Source organism: Sapajus apella, unplaced genomic scaffold (assembly GCF_009761245.1).
Source record: "Sapajus apella isolate SASKATOON/1434 unplaced genomic scaffold, GSC_monkey_1.0 scaffold5, whole genome shotgun sequence".
NCBI classification, from domain to species: domain Eukaryota; kingdom Metazoa; phylum Chordata; class Mammalia; order Primates; family Cebidae; genus Sapajus; species Sapajus apella.
Window position 1 is genome coordinate 517,731 of NW_022436945.1, and position 22,215 is coordinate 539,945.

General features: G+C 37.6%; 1 long non-coding RNA gene across 1 annotated transcript; it reads left to right on the forward strand.

Moving 5' to 3' along the window:
* The first annotated feature begins 361 nt into the window (after positions 1-361).
* On the forward strand, positions 362-16,350 carry LOC116545771. The gene is made up of 3 exons (XR_004266439.1): positions 362-372; positions 7,423-7,428; positions 16,256-16,350. It is a non-coding gene; the product is annotated as an uncharacterized LOC116545771 (long non-coding RNA).
* Positions 16,351-22,215: the final 5,865 nt, after the last annotated feature.

The following is a 22,215-nucleotide window of genomic DNA, read 5'->3' on the forward strand; positions in this document are numbered from 1 at the left end:
TAAATGAAAAAAAAAGAGAGTAATCTCGATAAAGTCTGGTGGATCAAAATTCTAGAAGAATGGGTAGATGAATGGGCAACCCAGATGTATGCGAACTCTCTCTTTGTTTCATTCTCACTCTCATATGGATGCAGAATTGGGCTTCTCACTGAGTTTCTTAAAAAGGCATCCATTCATATAAAAAGCTCTAATAAGCAAAGCAAATTCTATGAAACAATTTATGAAAGTGTGAAAGGAAGAATTACACCACGTGCTTGACAGCCAATATTTAATAATTCCTAGAGATAAATCTTCAAAGCCATTTTTTGGCTGTACCAGAGTTGTGTTTTCCGTTCTTGCTACTGTTCCCTGCACATCCAGCTTTTCTGGTCCGTCTCCCATCTTTTGGATTCCCTTCCGTTCCCAGCCCATCTTTAGGCCAAAAGAAAGAAACAAAAGCAACAAACCCAGCAAATAAACAATGTAACTTTCTTATAACTAAATAGATCTCTTAGTGGCTTATCTCTTCAAGGTATTATTTTGCCAAGCAAAATTAAGGGCCAAGCCCACAGGGAAACCTTCCTTAAGAAGCAGTGGGACTATACCTATCTTATTTCTGTCACAGCCAAATAAACACAGAGATGAAGATAAAGTAATTGAACAAAGAGCATGGGACACAGAGTTAGCCATTTTTAACAGATGCCATTTACTGATTGATCTTTGTATGCCAGTCTTAATCATCCGAATGTGCTATTATTCTCATGCTGTAGATCCAAAATATGATGGCATCAGAGCAGTTTTGGACTTGTTTGAGATGATAGATGGTATGCAGCATAAATGGAAGTAAGCCCAGAGCCATCTGATTCCAATGCTTTTCCTTGCCTTCCTCAATAGTTTGTTTTGCTGCCTATTCCATGTAGCTTATTCTATTATTAGGCCAACCATCTCTCTGAATGCCTGACTTCCCCAGGTAAAATAATGACATCCCAGCAGCAGCTGATTAGACCTGAGCAGCTGTAGTTCCCCCCAAATTACTTTAACTGTCTTGACTTGAGCTTCTCCAATGATCCCCTACAGGCCCTTGCAATCTGATAACAATTGGAGACTCAGCAAAGTGCTTATCAGCTGCTTCACAATGACAAATGTTTGCTAGCAGAGCAAATAAAAAGGGGTATCTTAGAGAAGGCTCTTTAGGTGGGAATGGCAGATAAAGCACAGTGTTTAGGGGGTATGATTCTAACACCTGGGATAACCAACTGTAATCTGTCAAGAAGAGCAAAATGAGAACTTTTTTGAGGGCGAAGTTTTGCTTTGTTTTCTTAAAATGATCACAGTAAAAGTCTGTCCGGTGGTAGAAGAGGATGAATGCCAAAATCTAGACCACCATTAATATGGTAGCCACCAGCCACATGTAGATACTTAAATTAAAATTAAGTATATGTAATTAAATAAAAGAAAACAATAGAGATGCTCAGTAACACTAGACACATTTCAAGTGCTCAGTAGCCACGTGTTGCTAGCAGCTACCTCATTGGATAACACAAATACAGAAAATTCCAACTGACCATGGTGGCTCACACCTGTAATGCTAGCACTTTCAAAGGCTGAGGCCAGAAGATCACTTGAGCCTAGAAGTCTGAGACCAGCCTGGGCAACATGGTGAGAACCTATCTGTACATAAAATAATAATAATAATAAAGATAAGCCAAACATGGTGACATGCTCCTATGATCCCAGTTACTTGGAAGGCTGAGACAGAAGGATCCCTTGAGCCCAGGAAGTTGAGGCTTCAGTGAACTGTGATTGTGCCACTGCACTCCAGCCTGGGAAACAGTGAGCTATTGCCTGAAAAAAAGCAAGCAAGCAAGCCAGAAAGAGAGAAAGTAGGAAAAAAAAAAAAAAAAAAAAAGAAAATTCCACCAGTGCAGAAAGTTATATTGGATGAAGCTGGTCTGGAGCATAAAGTGTCAAGATTAAAGAAAGCCATCAGTGACAATGCAGAGCTAATTAGCAGAGTCAGCATTTGCAGGACAGTGCTAGGATTGAAACTTCAAGCCTCAGAATTGCTCCAACTCACATATTCATTAAATGAAAATAGCAGTATCTATCCTTTTTAAAAAATTATGGTAAAGCATGCATAATATAAAATTTACCATCTTAACTACTTTTAAGCGTACAGTTCAGTAGTGCTAAGCTTATTCATGTTTGTTGTGCAACCAATCTCCAAAACTATTTCAGCTTGCAAAACTGTGACTCTATATCCCTTAAACAGCAATCCTCATTCCCCTCATCCCCACCCATCCCTGGAAACCACCATTGTACTCTCAGTTTCTACAAATTTGACTATTCTAGATACCTTGTATGAGTAGAATAATACAATATCTGCCCTTTTTGAGACTGGTTTATTTCACCTGAGATAATGTCCTCAAGTTTCATCCATGTTGGAACATGTCAGAATTTCCTTCCTTTACAAGGCTAAATGACAGTCTGTTATTTATATAAATGTTATATATTTTTTATCTCTTTATCATTGATAAACATGCATGGACACTTGGGTTGTTTCAAAAATGCTTCTTGGAACATCAGTATACAAATATCTCTTTAAGATCCTATTTTAATGTGTTCAGATATATAACCAGAAGTATACATTGCTTCATGATACGGCAATTACTTTTATTTTTAATGGTGCTGGGATAACTGGCTAGCCATATACAAAAGATTGAAACTGGACCCCTCCATTATACCATATACAAAAATCAACCCAAGATGGATTGAAGACTTAAATGTTAAATCCCAAACTATAAAAACCATAGAAGACAGCCTAGGCGATACTATTCAGGATATAGGCATGGACAAACATTTCATGACAAAGATGCCAAAACCAATTCCAATAAAAGCAAAAACTGACAAATGGAATCTAATTAAACTAAAGAGATGCACAGCACGAGAAACAACGGAGTAAACAGACAACTGACAGTATGGGAGAAAATTTTTACCAACTATGCATCCAACAAAGGTCTGATATCCAGCATTTATAAGGGACATAAGTAATTGTATGAGAAAAAGCAAACAGCCCCATAAAAAATGTGGGCAAAGGGGCCAGGCACGGTGGCTCACTCCTGTAATCCCAGCACTTTGGGAGGCCGAGGCGGGTGGATCACGAGGTCAAGAGATCGAGACCATCCTGGTCAACATAGTGAAACCCTGTCTCTACTAAAAATACAAAAAATTAGCTGGGCATGGTGGCGCGTGCCTGTAATCCCAGCTACTCAGGAGGCTGAGGCAGGAGAATTGCCTGAACCCAGGAGGCGGAGGTCGCGGTGAGCCGAGATCGCACCATTGCACTCCAGCCTGGGTAACAAGAGCGAAACTCCGCCTCAAAAAAAAAAAAAAATGTGGGCAAAGGGCATGAACAGATACTTTCAAAAGAAGACATACATGTGGCCAACAATCACATGAAAAATACCTCAGTATTGCTGATCACTAGAGAAACGCAAATCAAAACCACAATGAGATATCATCTCACACAGTCAGAATGGCTGTTATTAAAAGGTCAGAAAATAACAGATTCTGGTGAGGTTGTGGAGAAAAAAGAACACTTGTATACTATTGTTGGGAGTGTAGATTTTAAAAAACCTTTTAAGGAACTACCATGCTGTTTTCCACAGTAGCTGCATCATTTTACATTTCCACCAACACTGCACAAGTGTTCCAACTTCCCTGCATCATCACCAACACTTGTCACTTGCTGTATTGTTTCAAATAGTACTCATCCAGAAGGATGTGATATCATCCCATTTTTAAAGGCTACTTTATTTCCAGAGATGTGGACATTATTGTATGGCATTATTAGAGAAAACATTTTGTTTTTGTTTTTTTTTCTACATGTCTGGTTAAAATAAAAACACATTTGTTATAGATAATTGAGAAAATATGGAGATGACTTAAGAAAAGAGTGAAAAATTAGCTTTAGACTTACCTCCTAGGGATAACTGGTGCTACTGTCTTATACATTAAAACTACATAAAAACACATAAAGATACTTTAGTTTTCTAAATGGAAATTATATGCACTGCCTCATAATTTGATTTTTTTATTTAATAATATTTGAGCATTTTTATGTCATTAAACAATTTTAAGTGTTTTATAGTGATTAAGTAGTATGAATCATTTGGATATAACATTTCATTAAATTTACCACTTAGTTTGGGATGTACCATTTTAAAAATTTATTTGCTATTACAATAACATTGTAATCAATTCTTCTAAATATGAATCACTGCATAACCTGGCTAGCCATATATGAAAATTTTCTAGGGCACATTTCTGGAATATATTGGTCACAAGGTTTGGAATACTTTTAAGAAAAGAAATCTTTTCTTATTTAAGAATAATGTAGGCCTGGCACAGTGGCTCAGACCTGTAATCCTAGTACTCTGAGAGGCTGACACAGGTGGATTGTTTGAGCCCAGGATTTTGAGACCAGCCTGGGCAACATGGTGAAACCCTGTCTCTAAAAAAAAGTACAAAACTTAGCCACGTGTCATGGTGTGTGCCTGTAGTCCTAGCACTTGGGAGGCTGAGGTGGGAGGATTGCTTGAGCCTGGAAGGTGGAGGTTGCAGTGAGCTGATAGCATGCCATTGCACTCCAGCCTGGGTGACAGAGGGAGGCCCTGCCTCAAAAATTAAAAAAAATGAGAATAATAAAAAAGAATAATATATAGTGTATACAGAACATTTTTAAAACTCTAATTACATACATCGATGAATTATCCTTATCAGCAAAGCCAATACCTTCTTTTTCCAACAAGTCTTTTCAACAGAAGCTGAATATTGCCAGCTGATTGAGACTAGTTTTTCCAAAAGCAGATAACAAGGTGAGAATTTGTGTGCAAGTGAATTATTGAGTACATCACCAGGGAAGGCAATTGCTATAGTGGGAGAAACAGGATAGGGAAGCTGAGGAAGGGTGTTGCCAGAGTGAAAAATTCCTGCAGGGTAGCTTCAGTCTGGCCTTGCAAGAGACCTCAGGAGTAGGGTAGTCTCATGGTTGCCCTGTCCCATGTCATGGGGCCTGGTTTCCTTATTGCCAGTGATAATCAGTGGTAGTGAGCCCATGGGGAGAGAAAATACAAACTCTCAGACCCTTTTGGCTCTCTGTGCCCTTGGACAAAACTTCAAGAAAAGTTTGTCTATGAAGGTGCAAATACTGGCCCCTGAAAGTCCCTGAGAGGCAAAGGTGGGAGTGGATGGGGCTGGAGGCAGGGCACAGATAAAGTACAAAGAATCGCAAGCCCTATATTGTACATTACACCTATGTACAGGAAGCCTCATCCTGCCCAGAGGAAGTCACCCTGAGTTTTAACACCATAGATCCGTTTTGCCTGTTTTGAACTTTATGTAAATAGAATTATATAGACAATATTGTTTTGTGTCTGCCTTTCCTTACTTATGATGTTTGTGAGACCCGGCCAAGTTGTTGCACATAGCAACAGCACGCAGATTTTCATGGTTGTTTATGATTCCATTCCTTAAATATACCACCATTCATTTGTTCACTTTACTGTTCTTGGACATCTCAGTTGTTTTTGCCTTAGAGATATTATTGGATTTTGCTACTATGAACATTACTGTCCATAAGCTCTCATTTCTGAGGAAAGTGATGGCTGAGTCATAAGCTAGATAGGTCATAATATTTAGTTTTAGTAAGTGTGACTAGAAGCTATTCTCAGAATCGGTTGTATTTATAGATGTGCCTACCAGAAGGTCATGAGAAATTTACTTCTGTCCTCATTATAGGTGGTATTGCCAATCTTAACATTTTAGCCATTTTGGGGGTCACAGAGGAGTCTCTCATTGTGGTTTAATGTGCATTTCCTTAAAAAAGATGTTGAATATCATGCCATATGATTCCTGATTGTTTGGATATTATCTTCTGTGGAGTGCCTACTTGTAACTATAGCTTTTAAACTAGGGTTCTCCGCCCTTTTTTTTTGTAATGACTATTCAAATTTAAATATGTGTGTATATATATATATATACATATATATATATAGCCGATTGTACATTTATTTATATTTATAATGATATAACCAAGTATATATTTGTACACACATATTCTGAATATGAGTCTTTCGTTGTTTATATATATTACAAATATTTTCTACTTTATGACTTACATTTCTATTCTCTTATTGTTTGCCAGAAGTTCCTAATTTTAGTGTAGGCTAGCTGAGCAATGTTTCCTTTCTGGTTAATGCTTTTCATGCCCCTTTGTCTACTCCAAGGTTATAAGAATATTATTCAGTGCTATTTTCTTAAATATTGTTCACCTGAAATGTATTTTTTGTATATAGTATGGAGTAAAGATAAAGTTTCATTTTCTTTCCAAGTGGATATTCACTTGACCCAGTATAATTTATTGGACAAAAGTTCTTTCTGTACTATTCTATAGTTTTTCTTATTCATAAAGCAAAGTTTGCTGCCTGTATGGATCTTCTTTTTCTCTAATTTGTGTATCTTTGTGCCACTAGTACTCTTGCATATACTATATCTTTATAATAACATTTGATATCTCTGGGAGTAATTCCTACAACTTTATTCTTTGATAAGAGAAATAAGCCCTACATAAAGAACAAACAAGTAATAAACCCAACAAACAGAATCCTTTATGTTGTCTAGTCTAAAATTTAAAAACTCAAGTAACAAAAATTACCCTTTGTGTTTTGCCCCCTCACTGCCATCCCCCTTGCCTCTCCAGTGGAAATTCTGTGATCTGTCCAGATATTTATCAACATCCCAATTCAGACAGGAACCTTATCTTGTTTACTGTGACTCTCCTAGTTTTCTAGTCATAGATGGAAATCTGTTCTCAAAAATATATCTTACATTACTTACTGCTTGTATTAGGCCATTTTTGCTTTGCTATAAAGAAATACCTGCCCTGGGTAATTCGTTAAAAAGGAAAAGAGGTCTAATTGGTTTGCAATTCTGTAGGCTGTACAGGAAACATGACGCTGTCATCTGCTTAGCTTCTTGGGAGGCCTCAAGGAGCCTTTACTCAAGGGGGAAGGTGAAGCTGGAGAAGGAACATCACATGGTAAGATCAGGAGCAAGAAAGTGGAGGGGTTGGAGGTTTGTCACACGTGTCAACAAAACCAGATCTCCTAAGAACTCACTCGTTATTGCAAGGATAGCACCAAGGCATGAGGGATTCATCCTCATGACCCAAACACCTCAACCAGGCCCCACCTCAACACTAGTGATAACAGTTCAACATGAGATTTGGCAGGGACATATATTCAAACTCTATTATATCTCTTTCCTTGGTTTAAAAATGTATGTTTGAACCGTTTTTCATGCATCTATTATCAGGCTTTTGAGGTGGATGTCTTGTGAGCTCAGAGCTCCCCTTTGAAATGGATCTTCAAAATAATTCGGAAGTGGACTGTGCTTCTTTTGTGGAAGTAGTATGGGAGAAATGGAATCTTGAGTGGTACTCATGAATAAGGCACAACCTGAGAAAAATTGGTCCATTAAGAACTGAAGTAGTCATTCTTCCTTCTGGCTGGCATGTTCTCTTCATTTCTTTCCACATGCAGATATATTGGTAAACAATGCCATAATATTTTAACATTTCTGTGTTGCAGTCTCATGTTCCCTCTCTCTCTCTCGCTCGCTCTCTCTCAATCTCTCTCACACACACACAGACACACACACACACACACACACACGCACACAGTTGTAATCTTGGCTCCCAAGACAAATGGAAAAGGGCTACCAAGTGCAAATTGAATGCACATATGGTAAGACTCTTTGAGGTCTCCATTTTTAAATTGTTCTTCTTAACTCCCCTCTGCCTCCTAAGCATTCTGCAGCAAAGCTCTATCTCTGAACTATTTACAGTTCAATAAGGTTTTTGCTCTTTTACATGGGAAGAACAGACTGAGTCTGACTATCTGATTTTCTATTTCTGTGGCCCCCATACTCCCTCTTTAAAAAGGATATTTTTCTTTGCATGTGCTCCATTTCAGTCCCTAGACTGTTCTGAATCTTGGAGTTATCAAGATGTCTTTCCCTTGCTCATAGTGTTTGTTAAACTATGATGGGACCCTGCCATATAAAATGCATTAGGAGATAAGGTAGGACCTCATAGGTGGCACCTAGTGACAGTGTTCTCTTCATGGCTCCTTAATCGTGGAAGAGAACACCTGGAAAAATTCATTCTCTTGCCAAATGGGAACAAGGAATATGAAGGAAAATGAGGAATGATGAAATCTGGCTGAGCACAATGGCTCCCACCTATAATCCAGAAATTTGGGAGGCCAAGGTGGAACATACATTGGAGGCCAGTAGTTCAAGACCAGCCTGGGCAACTTCGCAAGAACCCACCTTTACAAAAAATTAAGAGATTTGCTAGGCATGATGACATGAGCCTGTAGTCCTTGCCTGTCAGGAGGCTGAGGCAGAAGGATTGCTTGAGCCCAGGAGTTCCAAGTTATATTTAGCTATAATCACACCACTGCATTCAAACCTGAGTGATAGAGTGAGACTTTCTCTACTTTTTTTTAAAAGAAGAATAATGAATTATTTATTTTGTCCTTTATAGCACGTCTGTGAAAAGTTTCTAAACCTTATTAAGAAACTAGAGAACGCTTCCACAAATGTTTGTGTAACGTTCCCCACGTGAAGATCAAATACTCATGTATTTGAGAAAGGGCAGATCTTTATCTACCCACCAGTACAGGTTTAGAAAATTGTAACTGCTAAAGCATCCAGAGAGTCCAAATAAATGAGTGTCCAAATAAAGCTCAGTCACCTCTGCATTTTTCTAATATATTTAAAACCACCCTTGAACAAAGTACCTGCACCACTGCATTTTCCTTCACTGAGTATAGCAGAATCTCTATGAAATTGTCTGCATCAATATACGAATGAGCCTTTGAAGTATCATCACTAAAGTCTCTGAGCTCTCAAGAGTGCTCATCCTAAAAAGTAACCAGTGGTTGCTCTTCTGTCTTCAATAAATGGACCAAACCCTTCTCCCCAGGATGAGTTGTTTTACTGAAATTGATTTCTTTATTGTTCAGACCTTAATTTTTATTATAACTTTTTATTTCGAGATAGTTTGCCTCACTAGTAGTTACAAAAACAGGACAGAGTTCCTATGTACTTTTCACTGACCTTCCCTCAAATATCAATATTCTAAAATACATAACACATTATTGATAAGGTCTGAAAGTTGTTGCCGTCTCCCTTCCAAAACATGTGTGTGTGTGTGTGTGTGTGTGTGTGTGTGTGTGTGTGTGTGTTTATATATATACTAATACTTAGTATTACAGTATTAAGAGGTGTCACAGTATTAAGAGCCAGGGCCTTTTGAGAAGTGATTAAGTCACGAATGATCCACCTTCATGAATGATATTAGTGGGCTTAGAAAAGAGGTTGAGGGGAGTACCTGGCCTCTTCTACCATGTGCAGGCACAGAAGAACCCATTTATGAGAAACAGGCCCTCACCATACACCGAATCTGCTGGCATCTTGATCTTGGACTTCCCAGCCTCCAGAACTGTGAGCAATAAATTTCTGTTGTTTATATTACCTATTGTAAGGTATTTGTTATAGCAGCCCAAGATGAGTAACACAATTGCCCAAACCAGGAAATTAACATTGGTACAGTAATATTAACTCAAGTGCAAATCTTATTCAGATTTCAATTTTTAAATTTTATTTTTGGTGTATAGGTCTATGAAATTTTATTATATGTGTAGATTCAAGCAATCCTTGCCACAATCTGGATATAGGGTTTTTCCATCACCATAAAGAAACTGTCTCATTGTGAACCTTGATTTTTGAAAACTACAATTGGAAATAGATCACATTTTAGTAAGTTTCTCTGCTTAGAGTAATTTATTCTAAAGTTTTGATGAAAAAGAATTATCAGATTTTAACATGTTTTAGTTTAGCAGAAAGCATTTAGAAGATACTAACATATAAATACGCATAGCTGTGAGAGTTTCGTTCTGATTATTTACTATAAGATTGTAAACAGCTATTACTGCACAATAAAACACACTAAAATTCGGTGGCTGAAATAGCAATCACCGTTTGTTTTGTGATAAATTTGTGATTTGAACAATGAGTATAGCTTATCCACTCCATGCAACATTAAGCTGAGGTGGCTCAACCAGGGCTAGAGGATCAATTTGCAAAATAGCTTAGTCACAGGGCTGGCAAGTTGTTCCTTTCCCAGTGGGCTTCTCTACAGAGGGGCTTGGGCTTCCTCACAGCATGGCAGCTGGGTTTTAAGAATAAGAATAAAAGACAGAAAATAGAAGCTACCAGTTTCTTAATACCTGGGTCTGGCCTTAAGCATAATACCCACCTATTAGTCAGCAAGATTCAGAGGCCAGATTCAAGGATGGAGAACATACACCTCACTCTTTGGTGGGAGCAGTGTCAACAAATTTATGACCAGATTTTAAAACCACCACATTGTTTTTCACATTAAAAAAAAAAAAGAATGCTTGCAGTTCTAAAAATATATTATAAATTTGTTAAAATAAAAATAAAGTTCAGAAATATCTTGGTCTTGAGGTGTATTTGTTTGGAAAGGAGCTTTCAGAAAAACTATTATGATGTATGTGGTGAAACATATGAAATGTGACAAATTTGTATCTGAATATTTTCAGTATATATAGCTGATTTTTAGCAAGAACAGGATGACACTCAAAATGAAATTCTATCTAAAACAAAAAGTTATAAAAATTAAACAATTTTAAACTGGTAATTTTCTTTTCCAGTGAAGTTTTAATTTGGGGCTAATAAGAACAGGCCACAGGCCTAGGAATTATTAAAATGCTTGGTCTTGAGGCTAGGAGCCTTAAAATCTTGCCTCATAGCAAAAACAGTACCTCTTCATACGGTCAACAAGCATATAAAAAAATGCTCAGCATCAATGATCATTAGAAAAATGAAAATCAAAACGACAAGGAGATATCATCTCACCCCAGTTAGAATAGCTATTATTAAAAAGTAAAAAAATGACAGATGTTGGCAATGTTGCAGAGAAAAAGGAACACATATACACTGTTGTTAGGAGTATAAATTAGTTCAGCCACTGTGGAAAGCAGTTTGGTGATTTCTCAAAGAACTTAAAATAGAACTACCATTCAACCCAATAACACCATTGCTGGTATATACCCAAAGGTATATAAATTATTCTACCAAACAGACACATGTACACCTGTGTTCATCACAGCACTATTCATAATAGCAAAGACATAAAATCAACCCATACGCCCATCAATGGTGGACTGAATGAAGAAAACGTGGTACATATACCATGGAATACTACACAGCTATAGAAAAGGATGAAATCATATGCTGAATTTTCAGTAACATGGATGCAACTGGAGGCCATTTTCCTATGCGAATTAATGCAGGAACAGAAAACCAAATATCACATGTTCTCACTTATAAGTGGGGTCCAAACATTGAGTACTCATGAACAGAAACAGTAGAACAATAGACACAGAGACCTACTCGAGAGTGGAGGGTGGAAGGAAGGTGAAGGTAAAAAAACCTATCTTTTGGGTACTATACTTACTACCTGGGTAATGAAATGATTTGAACATCAAACCCCAGTGACACATTTACCCATGTAACAACAGATCTGTGCATGTACCCCATGAACCTAAAAGTTAAAGAAGTATCACCTTTTTCTTTACAAAATATTTCTTTTATTAATCTCAAGTTTTCAAAACATTTTCCCAAACCTAGGGATTGCGTATTTTTTTTAAATATGAAAAATAAGGTAAAAGTCTATTTAATAATAAAGTGGGAAGATTTAACAATTTTTTTGATTTTAAGAAAACAGGCCCTGTGCTTTACACTGTAGATGGCATTATGATTAACACAAAAATAAAAATAAGTTTTGGGAGGCTGAGGTGGAAAGATGGCCCAAAGCCAGGAGTTTGAGACCAGCCTGGGCAACACAATGTGACCCTGCCTCTACAAAAATAAACAACAAAAAAATTTAGCCAGATGTAATGGTACCTACCTATAGTCCCAGCTACTCAGGAGTCAGAAAGAGGAGGATCGCTTGAGTCCAGGAGTTTGAGGCTGCAGTGAGCTATGATGGCAGGACTTCACTTCACCCTGGGCAAGACAGCAACACCCTGTCTCTATAAACAACAATAAAATAAAATAAATTAGAAATTTTCGTACATGGATATTTAATTTTACTTAAGATTTGGGTTTCTGCGCTAAAACTAAGCTAAATAGTAAAATACTTATGTAAATGATCTAACATATGGAACTTGAAATGAGCTATAGCAGTTAAAATATATTATCATTTTCAACATTCACGTCTTATGAAATGCTTCTAGGCATTGGACCCTGGTTACCTGGAAGTTATATGCATCTGTACATAAGTTTGCACTTGTACTTTCTAATCATAGCTTAAGTTTGTAATATTTGACGCCCTTTTCAATTGCTGATATTAAAGAATTTAATTGTATTTTATCTTTATATGTGCTAGTCATATTTTTAATAATACATTTGAATGTTTGATTGGCTTTGTGAAGTTTGAGTGTTTCTAGCATTAAGTTCATGCCTCTGAGAAACAGAGGTCTTAAACTAGGTTTTCTCCAACTAAAATGAGCATAGAAATAATATATTTTTTAAGTCAAACCGTAAGAGCTTGTATTTCTTTCATTTACCTTTACTAATCATATGGAATCTAAGGTACTAGGGATTTTTTTGATTCCTGAGTGGAAAATTTGATATTTTGAGTGGTACTGTGTTAAGATACTACTTAGGGTATTCTCATTGCACCAATACATAAATATATAACCTGATATATTAAAGTGGCAAGAGAATGATAGATGTGAAATAAGTATGTTCCTACATTATCAGAAATTAAATCACAGGAGACAGAATTGCTTTATTCAACCAGGAAGCAAATAAAGATATCTTGTACTTAAAATTAGGTACTAAGTCATTGTAGGTAGTATCAGATAATGATGAAATGAAACTATTGTGCAGAATTTTGAAGACAGAGCTGGTCTGGTAGAGGTATTCTTTTTTTTTCACCATCTTAAGGTAGAGAAGACCCCTCTTTCATAGAGGTTACTATCTAAGTAACCTCTGCTATCTTTGAATTTACCAGTGACAACTGTTGAAATGCCAGCAATCTCAGACTGAAAATCAGCATAATGTCCTGAAGCAATACTATCGATCAGATAAGTACTTGCATCCATAGACAGTGAACAATTATAATTATTTCTAGGAAGGTGATTCTCAAAGCGTGGTCTCTGGATTAGTGGCAGCAGCATCAGGGAATTTATTTATTTATTTATATTTCCAACTCTTATTATAAGTTGAGGAGTACATTTGCAGGACGTGTAGGTTTGTTACATAAACATGTGCCAGAGGGAACAGCACAGCTTATCCCATCACCCAGATATTAAGCCCAGCATCCATTAGCTATTCTTCCTTATGCTCTCCCTCCTTCCACCCTACACCCTCCAAAAGGCACCATTGTGTGTTGTTTCTTGCTATGTGTTCATGTGTTCTCATCATTCAGCTCCTACTTATAAGTGAAAATATGCAGTATTTGATTTTCTGTTCTTGAATTAGTTTGCTGAGGATAATGGCATCCAGCTCCATCCACGTCCCTGCAAAGGACATGATCTTGTTCCTTTTTTTTTTTTTTTTTTGAGATGGAGTCTTGCTCTGTTGCCCAGCCTGGAGTGCAACCTCTGCCTCCCGAGTTCAAGTGATTCTCCTGCCTCAGCCTCCAAAGTAGCTGGGACTACAGGCACCCACTACCATGCCCAGCTAATTTTTGTATTTTTAGTAGATACAGGATTTCACCATATTGGCCAGACTGGTCTTCAACTCCTGATCTTGTGATCCAACTGACTTAGTATCCCAAAGTGCTGGGATTACAGGCATGAGCCACCATGCCCGGCCTATCTTGTTCCCTTTTGTGGGTACTTAGTACTCCATGGTGTATATGTACCACATTTTCTTTTCTAGTCTATCATTGATGGGCATTTAGGTTGGTTCTATGTCTTTGCTATTGTACATAGGGCTGCAATTAACATACACATGCATGTATCTTTATAATAGAATGATTTAGATTCCTTTGGGTGTATACCCAGTAACAGAATTGCTGGGACAAATGGTATTTCTGCCTCTAGGTCTTTGAGGAATTGCCATACTGTCTTCCACAATGGCTGAACTAATTTATACTCCCACCAACAGTGGAAAAGCATTTTTTTCTTCACAGTCTTGACAGTATCTGTTGTTTTTGATTTTGTAGTAATAGCCATTCTGACTAGTGTGAGATGATAGCTCATTGTTTCAGTTTGAATTTCTCTAATGTTCAGTGATGTTGAGCTTTTTTTTGGACGTTGAGCTTTGTTTATTATGTTGAGCTTTTCGCTGGATGCATGTATGTCTTATTTTGAGAAGTGTCTATTCTTGTCCTTTGCCCACTTTTTAATGAGGTTGTTTTTTTCTTGTAAATTTGTTTAAGCTGCTTGTACATTCTGGATATTAGATGTTTGTCAGATAGGTAGATTACAAAAATTCTCTCCCATTTTGTAGGTTGTCTGTTCACTCTGATGATAGTTTCTTTTATGGTGCAGAAGCTCTTTAGTTTAATTAGATCCTATTTATCAATTTTTTCTTTTATTGCTGTTGCTTTTGGAATCTTCATCATGAAATCTTTGCTGGTGTCTATGTCCTGAATGGTATTGCCTAGCTTGTCTTATAGGGTTTTTATAGTTTTGGATTTTACACTTATGTCTTTAATCTATCTTGAGTTGATCTTTGTATACGGTGTAAGGAAGGGGTCCAGTTTCAATATTCCTCATATGGCTAGCCAGTTATCCCAGAACAATTTATTAAGCAGGGAATCCTTTCCCCATTGATTGTTTTTGTCAGGTTTGTGGAAGACCAGATGGTTGTAGGCATGCAGTCTTATTTCTGGGTTCTTTACTCTGTTTCACTGGTCTATGTGTCTGTTCTTATACCAGTGTTATGCTGTTTTGGTTGCTGTATACCTGTAGTATAGGTTGAGGCTGAGTAGTGTGATGCCGCCAGCTTTGTTCTTTTTGCTTAGGATTGTTTTGGCTATACAAGCTCTATTGGCTATACAAGCTCTTTTATGGTTCCATATGAATTTTAAAATAGTTTTTTAAAGAAATAGTGAAGAATGTCAATGGTAGTTTAATGGGAATACAACTGAATTTATAAATTGCTTTGGACCGTTTGGCCGTTTTTATATTGATTCTTCCTATCTATTACCATGGAATGTTTTTCCATTTGTTTCTGTCAGCTCTGATTTCTTTGAGCAGTGGTTTGTAGTTTTCCCTGAAGAGGTCCTTCACTTTCTTTGTCAGCTGTATTCCTAGGTATTTTGTTTCTTTTTTTTTTTTTTTTTGTAGCAATTGTAAATGGGAGTCATTCATGATTTGGCTTTCAGCTTGCCTGTTGTTGGTGTATAGGAATGCTAGTGATTTTTGCACATTAATTTTGTATCCTGAGACTGCTGAATTTGCTTATCAGCTTAGGAAGCTTTTGGGCTGTGTCAATGAGGTTTTCTATATATAGAATCATGCCACCTGTTCTCTTTCTATTCTAATACTCAAATAAAGAGTATTTCTGTTGCCTGATTGCCCTGGCTAGAACTTCCATTACTATGTTGAATATGAATGGTGAGAGAGGACATCTTCATCTTGTGCCAGTTTTCAAGGGGAATGCTTCCAGCTTTTGCCCATTCATTATCATATTGACTATGGGTTTGTCATATATGGCTCTTATTATTTTGAGGTATGTTCTTTCAATATCTAGTTTGCTGAGAGTTTTTAAATAAGAGATGTTTAATTTTATCTAAGGCCTTTTCTGCATCTGTTGAGATAATCATCTTTTTTCTTTAGTTCTGTTTAGTGATGAATCCCATTTATTGATTTGTGTATGTTGAACCACCCTTGCTTCCCAGGGAAGAAGCCTACTTGATTGTGGTATATAAGCTTTGGGATGTGCTGCTGGATTGTTTGCCAATATTTGGTCGAGAATTTTTGAATAGATATTCCTCAGGGATACTGGCCTAAAGTTTTCTTTTGTTGTATCTCTCTCAGGTTTTGGTAACAGGATGATTCTATCTTCATCAAATGAGTTACAAAGAAGTCCCTCTTTTTCAATTATTTTGAATAGTTTCAGTAGAAATCGCACTGGTCTTTGTACTTCCAGTAGAATTCAGGAGTTTTTTGATTGGTAGGGTATGTATTACTGCCTCAATTGTAGAACCCATTATTGATCTATTCAGAGATTCAATTTCTTCCTGCTTCACACTTAGGAGTGTGAATAGATGTTCTAGTTTATGTGCATTGAGGTGTTTATAGTATTCTCTTATGGTTTTTTGTATTTCTGTTGGGTCAATGGTGACATCCCCTTATAATTTCTATTGTGTTTATTTGAATCATCTCTCTTCTTCTTTATTAGTCTAGCTAGTGGTCTATCTATTTTATTAAATTTTTTTCAAAAAAAAAAAAACAACTCCTGTATTCATTGATTTTTTGAAGAGTTTTTTCTGTCCGTATCATTCAGTTCAGCTCTGATCTTGGCTATTTTTTGTCTTCTTCTAGCTTTGGGGTTTGCTTGCTCTTGGTTCTCTAGTTCTTTTAGTTGTATTTAGGTTGTTAAGCTGAGATCTTTCCAATTTTTTGATGAGGGCATTTAGTACTATAAATTTCTCTCTTTATGCTGCTTTAACTGTGTCCCAGGGTTCTGGTATGTTGTATCTTTATTCTCATTAGTTTAAATGAACTTCTTGAGTTCTTCCTTAATTTTGTTATTTATCCAAAAGTCTTTCAGGAGCAGGTGGTTCAACTTCCATGTAGTTGTGTGGTTTTAAGTGAATTTCTTAATCTTGAGTTCTAATTTGATTGTGCTGTAGTAGGAGAGACTGTTTGTTATGGTTTTAGTTCTTTTGCATTTGCTGAGGAATATTTTACTTTCGATTATGTTATCCAGTTTAGAGTAAGTGTTGTGCAGCAATGAGAAGAATGCATATTCTGTTGTTTTGGGGTAGAAAGGTCTGTAGCTATCTATCAGGTCCACTGCATTCATAGTTGAGTTCAGGTCCTGAATACTTTATTAATTTTCTGTCTCAATGATCTGTCTAATATTGTCAGTGGGGTGTTAAAGTATCCCACTACTATTGTGTGGGAGTCTAAGTCTCTTTAAAGGTCTCTAAGAACTTGTGTTATGAATCTGGGTGCTTCTATACTGGGAGCATATATATTTAGAATAGTTAGTTCTTCTTGTTGAATTGAATCCTTTAGCATTGTGTAATGCCTTTCTTTGTCTTTTTTAATTTAAAGTCTGTTTTGTTGGAAACTGGAATTGTAAACTCTGCTTTTTTTTTTTTTTAATTTTCTAGTTAAATTTTCCTCTATCCCTTTATTTTAAGCCTATGTGTGTCTTTGCATATGAGATGGGTCTCGTGAAGATAGCATACAGGTCTTGATTCTTTGTTCATCTTGCCATTCTGTGTCTTTTAATTGGGGCATTTAGCCCATTTACGTTTAAGGAAAGTATTGTTTTGTGTGGATTTGATCCTGTTATCATGATGCTAGCTGGTTATTTCACAGACTTATTTATGTGTTTGCTTCATAATGTCACTGATCTGTGTACTTCAGTATGTTTTTATAGTGGTTAGTAATAGTTTTTCCTTTCCATATTTAGTGCATCTTTCAGGAGCTCTTGCAAGGCAGGCCTGGTGGTGACAAATTCCCTCACCATTTGCTTATCTGAAAAGAATCTTATTTCTCCTTTACTTAAGAAGCCTAGTTTGTCTGGATATGAAATTCTGGATTGTAAATTCTTTTCTTTAGGAATGTTGAACAGTGGCCCCCAAACACTTCTGGCTTACAGAGTTTCCACTGAGAGGTTCACTGTTAGTCTGATGGGATTCCCTTTGCAGGTAATGTGGCCTTTCTCTCTTGGCTGAGCTTAACGTTTTTTTCTTTCATTTCAACCTTAGATAATCTGATGATTATGTGCCTTGGGGATGACCTACTTTTGTAATATCTTACTGGGGTTCTCTGCATTTCCTGAATTTCAGTGTTGGCCTGTCTTTCTTCATTGGGGATGTTCTCCTGAAGTATGTTTTCCAACTTGGTTCCATTTTCCCTGTCTCTTTCAGGTACACCAATCAGTCAGAGGTTCAGCCTCTTTACATAATCCCATACTTTTCAGAGGTTTTATTCATTCCTTTTTATTCTATTTTCCATTATTGTCTGTGTTTCTTAATTCAGAAATCCAGCTTCCCACTTTGAGACTCTTTCCTCTGCTTGATTGTTTCTTCTAATAGTTTTTGCAAATGCATTGTGAAGTTTTAGTAGTGTGTTTTTCAGCTCAAGCAGTTCAGTTATGTTCCTCTATTTACTGGCTATTTTGAATGTCAGCACCCTTATTTTTTATCATGATTCTTAGCCTTTTGAATTTGGTTACAATGTGCTTCTTTAGCTCAGTGAAATTTGTTATTGCCCACCTTCTGAAGCCTTCTTCTGTTTTTTAGCTGTCTTGGCCTCAGCCCCCTTCCAAGTCCTTGCTGGAGCGGTGTTGCCGTCATTTAGAGGAGAAGGGGCACTAGAGCTTTCTGAGTTTTCAGTGTTTTTGCATTGATTCTTTCTCGTCTTTGTGGGCTTATCTACCTTTAATCTTTGAGGTTGCTTGTCTTTGGATGGGATTTTAGTAGTTTTTATTTGTTGTTCTTGTTTTTGTTTTTCTTTTAACAGTTTGGCCACTCTTCCATAGGGCTTCTGTGGTTTGCTGGGGGTTCTCTCCAGACCCTAGTTGCCTCAGTTCTCTCCATACCTGGAGGTATCACCAGTGGAGCCTGCAAAATGGCAAAGATGGCAGGCTGCCCTTTCCTTTGGAAGCTCTATCCCTGAGGGTTGCTGACCTACTGCTGGCCCGAATGTGCCTGTAGGAGGTGGTTGGAGACCTAGTCAGGAGGTACAGGATTAAGGACCCACTTAAAGAAGCAGTCTGGTTGTTTTGGGGTTGAGCAGCTATCCTGTGTTGGGATCCCTTCAGCCCCTGATTGGTCTGGGGTCTATAAGGCCCACAGGCTGGACCAGGTGAGGAGGCCGACTGGCCAAGGTGGCAGCTTACCTTGTCCCTATGGCCCTCTGTCCCAGGGAGAAACTGAAGCTCTGTCAGCTCTGTAGAACATGGGGCAGTGGCCAGAAGCCCTGGCTGGGAGGACCTGGCTGAGATGATCCACCCTGTGAGGAAGAGTGGATTGGGGTCCCACTTAAAGAAGCTACCTGGTCATGTCTCTACAAAGCAACTGTGTTGTGGTGGGGAACTGCCTCTGCCCAAACTCTCCATAGCCTGCAGGCTGGAACGGCTGAGTTGTCCAACCAACCCAGGTGGCAGCCCTCCCCTCCCCTGGCACTCTGTCCCAGGGAGAGATCAGAGCTCTGTCAGTAATAAGAGCCAGCAGGAGTGGCTGGAAGATCCCACCCAGTGAGGAGGAATGGATCCAGGCCCTGCTAATGAGCCAGTCTGATCACATCTGGCAAAGCCTCTGTGTTGCATTGCTAGGGGAGCCTTCCTTTTCTCTTCAAAGCCCACATGTTGGAACGACAGAATTGACCAAACAGCAGAGATGGCACTTGCCCCTCCCCTCAAAGTCTCCGTTTAGTCTCATGCAGTCTTCACCTTGTTGCGGGTAGCTGGCTGGGACTCAAAGCCAGTGGGTCTTATCTTGAGAGGTGCTGTGGAAATGGGGCCTGCAGAATGAGGCTATTTGGCTCTCTGAATTCCACCCCTTCCTAGGGGTATGTGAAGACCTCCTGCCTTGTCTGAGTTGCATATATGTTTGTTGGGGATCCTGGGGATGGTATATGTAATGCTCCTGGGTCTCAGTGCATGCCTGAGCACTATTATGCTAAGACTCCACACAGCTCTGTGTGTTGATCCCAAGGCCCTGGTGGAGTAGGCTCCCGAGGGGATCTCCTAATCTGCAGGTTGCAAAGATCCGTGGGAGAAGTGTGGTTTCTCAGGGTCATACAGCCACTCACTGCTTTCCTTGGGTATGGGTGAGGGTTCTTTGGCTCTGTGTCGCTCTTGGATGGGCTGTTAGCCCACCCTGCTTTTCTTTATTCTCCATGGGTTGTTTCCCTGATCAGTCCCAGTGCAACTACCTGGATATTTCAGTTGAAGTTGTTGTATTCACTCACCCCTTTGTTCCTTTCCATGAGTGCCATGGACTGTAGATGCTTCTAATTGGCCATCTTGGCCCCCTCCAACCAGGGAATTTATTGGAAATGCAAATTATCAGGCACACCCCAAATTTACTGAATCAGAAAATCAGTGAACTAGTCCCAGCTATTTGTTTTAAACAAATCTTCTCGGCAATTCTGATGTGCAATGAGGCCTGAGAGCCATTCTAGAACAATATAATGTGACTGCAAATCTACAACGTAATGTGATGAAACAAAAAGAACTGCCCAAAATTGAACTAATTCAGTAATTATATTTTTGCACCAATATTAAATTGTTATTTTGGAATAATTTTTTCTTATACTTTTGGTAAATTTCAAAGGATATATTTGTTAAGACTCAATATGCTTTGTATAAGAGAAAATAAAATAAAATTTAAGTATGGGTACTGTACTATTAGAATCAGATCAGAAACATAAAAAGCAAAATTATATGTTTACAAAGAAAATTCAGAACACATCTTTATTAGCTTTGCCCAAAGAAATATCCAAGGACATGTGCCCCCCATCATTCTTTTCAGTGTAACCATGAGTTTCCAGGCCAACATTGGAATCTGCAGAAATCCAGCTGGGTCACTGGGGCTATGCAAAGGTATTTTGAGAAACAACCGCTTCACACTCAAATAGACTTTGCCTTGTGAATTTTTTCATTGACCTCTGTGGGATACACATAATTAATTGAATGTTAATGCTGCACTGTGATGCAGGAATCTGTAAAGAAGCCACAGCCACGTCAAAATAGCCACAAAAGCAAAGTGACTCTCACTCTTCTGTGAGCAAAAGTTATCACTTAAATGCTAGAACAAAACCCCACATTTTACCCCAATGGGGAAGCTTTATCCTAGAGGAGAAAATCGAAGTTACCCTTTGTTGCCCACAACTGACTGAATAAACACCACAAGTGAGTCTGAAAAGCTATGTGGGAGCTGGCAAATAGCTCTAGGGCTATTGATGTGAAATGAAAAATTGCTAATTCTGAGATTCCTAGGTCTTTATCTTGTTACCAATTATGTCTACTTTATTGAAGTAATATTTATGAAGTATTTCTGAATAAATCCTGTGACTCTTTTTCCAAATGTGTATGTGCATCTCTTTTCATATATATAATTTATGTTTTTGCTATTTCTTCGTTTTCACATTGTAATATTAAAAATATCTTCAGATAGAACAGTTTAACTTCTTTACTATTTTTCCCCATTGTCTTTTCTCGAAATATGTACTTGAACAGATTTTCCAATGCATCTTGTGAACCTTTTGAAGTTTATTTATTAATGAATACAACATCCTTGGCACCCTGTGGATCCCAAAACTATACCTGAAAAAAATAGAAGCTGAGGTATCTTCTGTTATAATCAATTACAAAATAAATCTATAGAGTTTATGAGTTAGAAACTGAGAGTGAGATGAGCATCTGGCTACGGCTATTGCATGCTATCATTTCTGAAATTTTTAGAGAAATAAATGATTTGAAAAATCATTTTAAAAGTTATGTTTGTTTGCTATAAAATGCTGAGATTATCTTTTCCCATGACTTCAATTTTCATTAGCATGCTAGTAACTGCTCAACAATTTACACATACACACACACACCCCACTGCTAGTAATTGTATCAAAATTCTAGATCAGTTTGAAGAGAATCTTCACATGTTATAGTTCCCAATTTATTTAGATCCATACTTTATAGATATCTTGGGATTTATGGACACACATGCACACATATATATGTGACTGTACATATTGTGTGTATGTAATCTGTGTATAATTGTACACATATGTATAATTATAATTGGTATTTACATTTTATTTTCTAATTCCTGTTAAATTAGAAATGCAATTGACTTTCATATACTAACTTTGTATCCAGTGAACTTGCTAAATTCACTTATTTGATTTAATACACCAAAACATTTTAATTTTTATGTTTTTT